Source organism: Mytilus edulis, chromosome 8 (genome assembly GCF_963676685.1).
Source record: "Mytilus edulis chromosome 8, xbMytEdul2.2, whole genome shotgun sequence".
Lineage (NCBI taxonomy): Eukaryota > Metazoa > Mollusca > Bivalvia > Mytilida > Mytilidae > Mytilus > Mytilus edulis.
Window position 1 is genome coordinate 80,783,185 of NC_092351.1, and position 10,703 is coordinate 80,793,887.

At 34.7% G+C, this 10,703-nt stretch overlaps 1 long non-coding RNA gene across 1 annotated transcript; it reads left to right on the plus strand.

Annotated features, from left to right (window-relative positions):
* Positions 1 to 5,034: 5,034 nt before the first annotated feature.
* LOC139486367 (uncharacterized) lies at positions 5,035 to 9,940 on the plus strand. The gene is made up of 4 exons (XR_011655563.1): positions 5,035 to 5,122; positions 6,150 to 6,345; positions 8,624 to 8,722; positions 9,750 to 9,940. It is a non-coding gene; the product is annotated as an uncharacterized lncRNA (long non-coding RNA).
* The last annotated feature ends 763 nt before the right edge of the window (positions 9,941 to 10,703 follow it).

Sequence of the window (10,703 nt, forward strand, 5' to 3'; positions counted from 1 at the left end):
CGCCCTGCGCCTATAGCGCATATTGACAAGAAATGGCGCATACAGTGACAAATGTAAGCGCCCACGTGGCGCACGATATTTTTCACTTCGTTTCGAAACGCTTAGATATCGTCAAATGGATTTCCGACCGTGTTCCGTGCCGCCATGTGTGTGTACACAACTGTGCAATGTTCAATGTGCAACTATGCGGTTTACCGCGTCGGTTGTTTTCCTATTGTAATAATAGAGCCATGCGATCTAACTGATAACCGAAAAACGTAATTAACCATCATTCATGATAGTTTGTTTTTTTATAAACAACTTTAAATATGTGAAATTTGGCAAGTACAGACGAGATTTAACTCTAATAATAATCTCATTTAGTTAAGCTTGCTATTATTTCGATTGAAGAACCCCAAAGACTTTTTAGGTATATAGTTTTTGTCTCCATAAAAGACGCTTAACTGTCCTTGTCATTTTTTGGTCTTTGGCTAGTTTTGACATTTTGTAAACATGACTTCAGCGATTTGTTGTTTTGTTCTATGAATTAATGGTACTCTATACTGTTATTCTTGTCACCGTGATGAAGTTATAATAATACAAGAAGTGCAGAGGAAATGCCTGAAATGTCCTCTGATACGGAACTTCTGGAATAAGTATGGTATCGACGAAGACCCAAATTTAATGTACAAAAAAAAACATGAATATGAAAAAGTCAACAGTACCAGTTTAAACATTGTTAATAAAGGTTAACTTAAATATTGTTCGGGTTGGAAGAAGTTATTGTATATTCATTGAAATTGAAATTACAAAATCACAGGAACAATATCCCATGATTTTATTTAAAATCATAAATGTAAGTACCAACACCTCTTTGCCAAATACTGATACTTTTTAGCTCACCTGGCCCGAAGGGCTAAGTGAGTTTTTCCCATCACTTTGCGTCCGTCGTCGTCGTCCGTCGTCTGTCGTCCGTCGTCGTTAACTTTTACAAAAATCTTCTCCTCTGAAACTGCTGGGCCAAATTAAACCAAACTTGGCCACAACCATCATTGGGGTATCTAGTTTAAAAAATGTGTGGCGTGACCCCGCCTACCAACCAAGATGGCCGCCATGGCTAAAAATAGAACATAGGGGTAAAATGCAGTTTTTGGCTAATAACTCAAAAACCAAAGCATTTAGAGCAAATCTGACATGGGGTGAAATTGTTTATCAGGTCAAGATCTACATGTATCTGCCCTGAAATTTTCAGATAAATCAGACAACCCGTTGTTGGGTTGCTGCCCCTGAATTGGTAATTTTAAGAAAATTTTACTGTTTTTGGTTATTATCTTGAATATTATTATAGATAGAGATAAACTGTAAACAGCAATAATGTTCAGCAAAGTAAGATTTACAAATAAGTCAGTTATTGCCCTTTATATAGTCATTTTTTTTTAACAATTTTCACAAAATTTGTAAAATTTTACTAACATTTTCCACTGTAACTACTGGGTCAAGTTCATTATAGATAGAGATAATTGTAAGCAGCAAGAATGTTCAGTAAAGTAAGATCTACAAGCACATCACCATCACCAAACCACAATTTTGTCTTGAATCCATCTGTGTCCTTTGTTTAGTATTCACATAGACCAAGGTGAGCGGCACAGGCTCTTTAGAGCCTCTAGTTTTTTTTTTACAAAAGTCAATTCAAATGGCTCACTCATTTGACAACATGGCCTATCATTTTTTTAAATGGCCCATTGAATTTTTTTTAAGGGGCCCTGGGCCCATAGGGAAAAAAACTTCCAGATCACTGCCCCCCCCCCCCCCCCCCCCCCCCAAAAAAAAAAGAAAAAAGAAAGAGTAACGACAATGCAGGATAACATTTTCATCATAGCCCCCCACCCCCCCAAAAAAATCCCTTGAAAATCCAAGTGGTAACTACCTTACCAACTCACCCCACTTATGAGGGGGGGTAGGAGGGGTCCTGATCCCGAAATCCCGGGCTTAAAAACAAGAAATCCTGAAATCCTGGGCTTAAAAATACGAAATCCTGAGGTCCCGAAATCAGAAAAAAAGGAATTCCCGGATCCCGAAAGGGTCAATCCCGAAATCCCGAGCTTAAAAACACCCGATCCCGGAGTCCCGATAAAGGTCCTACCCCACCTCACTTATGCAACTTTGGATTAAATCCAGTTAAATATGATCAGGGTTTGAAATTAGCACTTGCCCCTAAAATTTGGAGTGGGCTTCTAAAACTTCTGCTTTTCTTTTATAGAACTATATAAATTGTGTAAAAAATATAAGATGTGGGCTACTATGCCAAAATTTGAACTTCAATCCCTAATTATACTCCTGCCAACAGTCATGACAGTGGCAACTCGCCTTACTTGGGTAAAATCTGAATGAATACAACATCAATATACAGTGCTCCAGCTAGAAATCAAAAGGGGCAGGGTGCCAGTGGAGGGCAGGACACTTTTTTATGATAGGAAAAGGCACTGCTCATTTCTTTTGTTTACGTTTTTGTGTGTATCACAAGTTCATATTCTTTTTTTTACTGTATATGTTGTCAATAAAGATGCACAAAGTCCGAGACCACAATTGACGTCCCTTGATTTTCGTTGTTCACGAATATAGTCCCTAGTGTTGACAGTGGGTTACTTGCCATTAATTTTTATACCCCTTCCAAATTTATTTCTCCATGTTTAATGCCTCAAATTGCAAGAAAGGGGGTGAAATTACACTGAAAAAAAATTTGGGTCCCTAATTTTTAAGGAAAGTAGCTATATATACATGTAATATAGAGAGTTTGGTCCGGCTGAAAAAGGTTAAAAATTGGCAATTCGGAAGCTGTCAAAAGATTTCAAGACGCCCTATGGGCTATTTAAAAAAAAATGATGCCTTTCCTTTAAACCTTTATCAGTCTCTTGTATGATACTATATCTGTAATGTTTTTAGGTCAGATAATGTATTATGATTAGTTGGTCCTAACTACCAAAGATAATAGCAGTATGTGCTCTGTTTAAAAAATATTGTCCAAAATTGTACCTCAAAATGTCAGGAGTGTAACGCTTTTAGTGTGACATTTAGAAGAAAGCATGTGCATTCATTGATGATATAGAATAAATAAGGGCAGATACAATACCAAACAATATCTTTCATCCAACTATTATATCTTTGACTATGATTTCTTGTTCAATTCTTCCATATATTTACATTTTTATGAGCCTCATAAGGTAAGTCAAATAAGTTTGTGTAAAAAAAAAAATGTTAGTAAAAGTCAATATGCTGCCAGAAAATGTCTTTGTAGGTGAAATAACATGTTTCTGTACATCTTGCACAGTTTATTTTTTAGCTCACCTGGCCCGAAGGGCCAAGTGAGCTTTTCCCATCACTTTGCGTCCGTCGTCCGTCGTCGTTAACTTTTACAAAAATCTTTTCCTCTGCAACTACTGGGCCAAATTAAACCAAACCTGGCCACAATCATTATTAGTAAAGTAAAGATAAGGTGTATGTTTTTGTTATAGGGATAGTTTTTTGAAGCTTGTATGACAACTTTTTATGCATTTTATGGTATAGTACATAAAGAAGACAAAAATTCTACAAAATAAACAGATTGTAGTAAAACTAACCATGATTCAAATAGCTATTACACAAAGGCACAAGAAAAACACAAATATATAATGAGTTTATTAAGTAGACAAAAAAAATAATAATTTGAATAAAAAAAAAAAAATAGTGAACAGGAAAAAAACACATCTTGCCGCAAACAGGGTATAGTTACTAGAAGTACTATAAAAATACAATAATGAAAAATCTACCATTGTAACTTATTATTTTCTATTACTTACATAAATAACAACAAGAATATAAGAATATTTTGATACTAAAAGGGGTTTGAAAGTACAGTATAGGTTGCACTTTGTAAATCACGTGTGATTTGCAAGTCACGCCTCTTTTGGGGAGATATTGAATGTGCATTAAATACTGCTACTGTTTACATAGTTGTTGCCATGGATGCAAAGTAATTCTTTTTTAAATAAGACTTGATTGGAGAATTAAATGGATATAAATAAAAATGTCTATTTATTTAACTTATTTTTCAGGAGGACTGGAAGACATTTGGGTGTTGAGTCAAATTTAATGGAAAAATTCAGTGCGAACCTGCAATGTTTATAAATGGAGGGCAGTAAAACTTAAAAATATGCCGCACAGCTATATGTTTTTATTAGTGCAAAAAAAAGTAGTGCATGTCTCCTTTCCAGGGAAATATAACATTCTCCTCAAAACTTCCTGAATGAAGAGTGACTGCATATGCTATTTAGGCAGTTCCTATGGAAAACTGCATTGCTGGTTTTACACAAGTGCAACCTATATATAAGGTAAATAATGGGAATTCACCCCTCAGCCTCCATGGGATCCCAATTTCGGACCCCTTATGGGTTTTCATTTTACAGAAACAACATGGAATCATTTTGGAATGCATTGGCTTTAGCTTTGTCTAAGAAAAGTGAAAAAAATTATGGAAATTATGACTGTACAGTGTGGGTTGGAGCTTTGGAGCATGGGGTCTATGGGGGAAAAGTTATGAATTGGCCTGATGGCACTAGAACTCTTGAAAGAGCTCACAGATTATCTTATATGCTAGATAAAAGAATATTAAAAGAAAATCTTCCCCGTTTCTCTGCCATAACCCCAAATGTATTAAACCGGAGCACCTGATTTTAGAGTCGCACAGTATAAACATAGAGAGAATTTTCTGTAGACGGACAAAACAGTGTACAAATAATCATTTACCGTGTTGTCTTATCTGATGCAGGTAATTTATTTATTTTTAACATGTCTTGATCAGAGTTTTTTGGCAAACGAATACTCTTGAGGCTGTTTTGCGGCCAGCCGTTTTGTCGGTAAAAGTTTGTTTTTCTCATAGTCTTTTTCCTCTTGATACTCATCATAAATTTTATATAGTTCATGCTTTTTTGAGCATCTCTGATCTGTGTACTGCTTTGACTGCTTATATAATTTATGTTTTTCATTGTGTTGTTGAATATTTTTCAGACCTCGGGCAGCACGACTTCTTGGTTCGATGGGAACCCCAGCCGCTTTACAGAGTTTAACGATGGATTCTCCAGGGCCATTATTTACATTGTGTATAGCTGTATGTACCCTTCCTTTATAGTTTCTGGTAAATGTTACATTGCTAGGTACAGTTGCACGTATTGCACGGTTAGTTGCTTCAGCTTTTTGTGTGTTAGTGTTTTGGCATGTACGGTTTAGCATGGTAGGTCCAAGGCGATATTTTACACATTCACGTAACAATGCTGCTGTGTTCTCTGATTTATTTAATTTAAAGTTATTTTTCAGATAAGCTGATTTTTCAGTCCATGTCTTCAAACTGTTCCTATTTGAACAAACAAGGGAATATTTTGTACACCCGTTATGATCACCCTGATAGCAAGAAACTATAGCATGACATACATATGATAGGTGAACTTTTACCCGTACAGAGTCCATATTGAATTTATCAAAGGCAGCATTGTACTCTGCCTGACAACGTGCTGCCATATCTAATGCAAACCTTTTTAGCATTTTATCTTTCTCTGAAACTAATCGTGCCGGCATTATTTCCTTCAGACCTGACATTTTTTTAATAAAATTTCTATGATTTGCGGACACATGTCTTGTATCTAGAAAATGAATTGGCTGAGTATTGGTTGTACCAGCTTTAAAAAGAGACTCTGCAGCTCTAAATGCACTGCTGTCAGGGTCAGTGGTAATTTCTTGAACTTCCAGACCATCATTTTTCAGGTCTAACAAGCAGTCTTTAGCCCATCGCTCCTCACTGCCTATGCTGTCATGCATTTCAATGTTTGCGGAACAGTGACCTTTGTGAGATTTAACTTTTGTTTTTGTTTTATGTTCACTCTTATTTGAGCAAAGCTTAGACACTTGTCTTGTGCTTACAATACTGTGCTTATAAGTATTATTTTCTAACATGTTATATGTACATTGGGTAGCTGGTTGAAATGGTGTTTTACCCATTCCGGAATAAATAGGGTTATTATACATTCCGTCGGCCTGAATGTTAATAATATTAGGATTATCACCTCTTAATATGTTTATTTCCTTAATTAATTTTCTTTTCTGAACCAAATCCTTTTGATTGTACTCTTCTATAATTTCAGAAACAACATTAGCACTGTGTTGCATACTTGAAGTGGAAGGAGCTGGTATATTAGAACCAAGAAATAATTTCTGTAGACCAGTTGTGCTGATAGCTATGTGATTAAGTGCGACTTGTATGGATAGATTAATAGCTGCTGTTCGACGACCACGTTTCTTAGCGATCACCTCATTGTAAAGGTTGAACATTTTTGAATGGTAAGAATACTCATTGCAGCTTGCCTTTTCCCTCCAGGCAGCCCCTCTTTGCTGCTCTGCACTTAAATCCCATGATATGAACCCTGTACACATAGGGGATATTTGTCTGTGTTCTATGAAAAACTCATTCCACATCTGTTCAAGTTCATTGATCCGAAGGAGTCGAAAACTATTTTTCTCTGACCTGAAGTTGAAAAATGTTGCCAAAATTGAAGTGAATTAGTTTTTTATTTGTTAAACTAAGTTTGGAAAATGTGAAAATAATTCTATTTTGAATTACCTCCCTTACAATAGTGTTTTCTTTAAATAAGCTTTTTGATCAAATGTACTCTCAAAAGTGCATATTTTTTTCTTTGCCTGTGTTTTTATATATATATATAAAAACCATGCACTATTTAGCTCTTGAAAATATATATAGGACTAGAAATTTTAAAATAAGTATAATCCTAGCTTGCATTTTCTTCAGATGTCACATTTAAAGAATTGGCATATAAGACACATGCCTTTTTCTTCATAGTTGTTTATAAATGGCTTTTTTAAGCAAGTTTAATTATTTTTGAAAGCTTAATAACAAAAAAAGTATTCTCACCCTGTTTTTGTTTCATTTTTGGCACATTTTTCAACTTCTGTTTTTGTCGTAGGCTTTGGCCTTAGAAAGCGAGCTGACTTTGTAGAGGCAGGAATTAGTTGAACATTCTTTTTATGAACAGATTTAGTCACTAAGTCATACAAGTCTTTTGGTAGTCTCACAAATTTGCCTTTTTCAACAGGTAAAGTCTTATTTCTGTATTTTTTCCCCTTATTATATGGCATGTTTCCTTTCTGAAATGTGTATTTCCTTAGACGCCATGGGATTAGACCCATTGTTATTGTAAGAATTGTTTGAAATGCACTTTATTCCAGTATTTTAATATTTAAACATCAAATATAGGACCTTACAACTAAACAATCATGAATGACTAAGTTTTTTGTTTATATCTGATGGAACTGAAGGTGACCCCAGATGTAAGATTTTTTATATAAATCATATAAAAATCATCATGATGGCTAATCTCATTATTTTGTAATTTGACAAGTTCATATAATTTGACCTCTCTTCATTTTTTTTTTATCAGTGCTGACAGGCTTGTGTGCTATAACATAAACAGAAAGTAAAGATAAGGTGTATGTTTTTGTTATAGGGATAGTTTTTTGAAGCTTGTATGACAACTTTTTATGCATTTTATGGTATAGTACATAAAGAAGACAACAATTCTACAAAATAAACAGATTGTAGTAAAACTAACCATGATTCAAATAGCTATTACACAAAGGTACAAGAAAAACACAAATATATAATGAGTTTATTAAGAAGACAAAAAAAATAATAATTTCAATTAAAAAAAAAAAAATAGTGAACAGGAAAAAAACACATCTTGCCGCAAACAGAGTATAGTTACTAGAAGTACTATAAAAATACAATAATGAAAAAACTACCATTGTAACTTATTATTTTCTATTACTTACATAAATATCAACAAGAATATAAGAATATTTTGATACTAAAAGGGGTTTGAAAGTACAGTATAAGGTAAATAATGGGAATTCACCCCTCAGCCTCCATGGGATCCCAATTTCGGACCCCTTTTGGGTTTTCATTTTACAGAAACAACATGGAATCATTTTGGAATGCATTGGCTTTAGCTTTGTCTAAGAAAAGTGAAAAAAATTATGGAAATTATGACTGTACAGTGTGGGTTGGAGCTTTGGAGCATGGGGTCTATGGGAAAAAGTTATAAATTGGCCTGATGGCACTAGAACTCTTGAAAGAGCTCACAGATTATCTTATATGCTAGATAAAAGAATATTAAAAGAAAATCTTCCCCGTTTCTCTCCAAACGGTGATCTTTTAGATATTTCACACCTTTGCCATAACCCCAAATGTATTAAACCGGAGCACCTGATTTTAGAGTCGCACAGTATAAACATAGAGAGAATTTTCTGTAGACGGACAAAACAGTGTACAAATAATCATTTACCGTGTTGTCTTATCTGATGCAGGTAATTTATTTATTTTTAACATGTCTTGATCGGAGTTTTTTGGCAAACGAATACTCTTGAGGCTGTTTTGAGGCCAGCCGTTTTGTCGGTAAAAGTTTGTTTTTCTCATAGTCTTTTTCCTCTTGATACTCATCATAAATTTTATATAGTTCATGCTTTTTTGAGCATCTCTGATCTGTGTACTGCTTTGACTGCTTATATAATTTATGTTTTTCATTGTGTTGTTGAATATTTTCAGACCTCGGCAGCACGACTTCCTGGTTCGAAGGGAACCCCAGCCGCTTTACAGAGTTTAACGATGGATTCTCCAGGGCCATTATTTACATTGTGTATAGCTGTATGTACCCTTCCTTTATAGTTTCTGGTAAATGTTACATTGCTAGGTACAGTTGCACGTATTGCACGGTTAGTTGCTTCAGCTTTTTGTGTGTTAGTGTTTTTGCATGTACGGTTTAGCATTGTAGGTCCAAGGCGATATTTTACGCATTCACGTAACAATGCTGCTGTGTTCTCTGATTTATTTAATTTAAAGTTATTTTTCAGATAAGCTGATTTTTCAGTCCATGTCTTCAAACTGTTCCTATTTGAACAAACAAGGGAATATTTTGTACACCCGTTATGATCACCCTGATAGCAAGAAACTATAGCATGACATACATATGATAGGTGAACTTTTACCCGTACAGAGTCCATATTGAATTTATCAAAGGCAGCATTGTACTCTGCCTGACAACGTGCTGCCATATCTAATGCAAACCTTTTTAGCATTTTATCTTTCTCTGAAACTAATCGTGCCGGCATTATTTCCTTCAGACCTGACATTTTTTTAATAAAATTTCTATGATTTGCGGACACATGTCTTGTATCTAGAAAATGAATTGGCTGAGTATTGGTTGTACCAGCTTTAAAAAGAGACTCTGCAGCTCTAAATGCACTGCTGTCAGGGTCAGTGGTAATTTCTTGAACTTCCAGACCATCATTTTTCAGGTCTAACAAGCAGTCTTTAGCCCATCGCTCCTCACTGCCTATGCTGTCATGCATTTCAATGTTTGCGGAACAGTGACCTTTGTGAGATTTAACTTTTGTTTTTGTTTTATGTTCACTCTTATTTGAGCAAAGCTTAGACACTTGTCTTGTGCTTACAATACTGTGCTTATAAGTATTATTTTCTAACATGTTATATGTACATTGGGTAGCTGGTTGAAATGGTGTTTTACCCATTCCGGAATAAATAGGGTTATTATACATTCCGTCGGCCTGAATGTTAATAATATTAGGATTATCACCTCTTAATATGTTTATTTCCTTAATTAATTTTCTTTTCTGAACCAAATCCTTTTGATTGTACTCTTCTATAATTTCAGAAACAACATTAGCACTGTGTTGCATACTTGAAGTGGAAGGAGCTTGTATATTAGAACCAAGAAATAATTTCTGTAGACCAGTTGTGCTGATAGCTATGTGATTAAGTGCGACTTGTATGGATAGATTAATAGCTGCTGTTCGACGACCACGTTTCTTAGCGATCACCTCATTGTAAAGGTTGAACATTTTTGAATGGTAAGAACACTCATTGCAGCTTGCCTTTTCCCTCCAGGCAGCTCCTCTTTGCTGCTCTGCACTTAAATCCCATGATATGAACCCTGTATACATAGGGGATATTTGTCTGTGTTCTATGAAAACCTCATTCCTCATCTGTTCAAGTTCATTGATCCGAAGGAGTCGAAAACTATTTTTCTCTGACCTGAAGTTGAAAAATGTTGCCAAAATTGAAGTGAATTAGTTTTTTATTTGTTAAACTAAGTTTGGAAAATGTGAAAATAATTCTATTTTGAATTACCTCCCTTACAATAGTGTTTTCTTTAAATAAGCTTTTTGATCAAATGTACTCTCAAAAGTGCATATTTTTTTCTTTGCCTGTGTTTTTATATATATTATATATAAAAACCATGCACTATTTAGCTCTTGAAAATATATATAGGACTAGAAATTTTAAAATAAGTATAATCCTAGCTTGCATTTTCTTCAGATGTCACATTTAAAGAATTGGCATATAAGACACATGCCTTTTTCTTCATAGTTGTTTATAAATGGCTTTTTTAAGCAAGTTTAATTATTTTTGAAAGCTTAATAACAAAAAAAGTATTCTTACCCTGTTTTTGTTTCATTTTCGGCACATTTTTCAACTTCTGTTTTTGTCGTAGGCTTCGGCCTTAGAAAGCGAGCTGACTTTGTAGAGGCAGGAATAAGTTGAGCATTCTTTTTATGAACAGATTTAGTCACTAAGTCATACAAGTCTTTTGGTAGTCTCACAAATT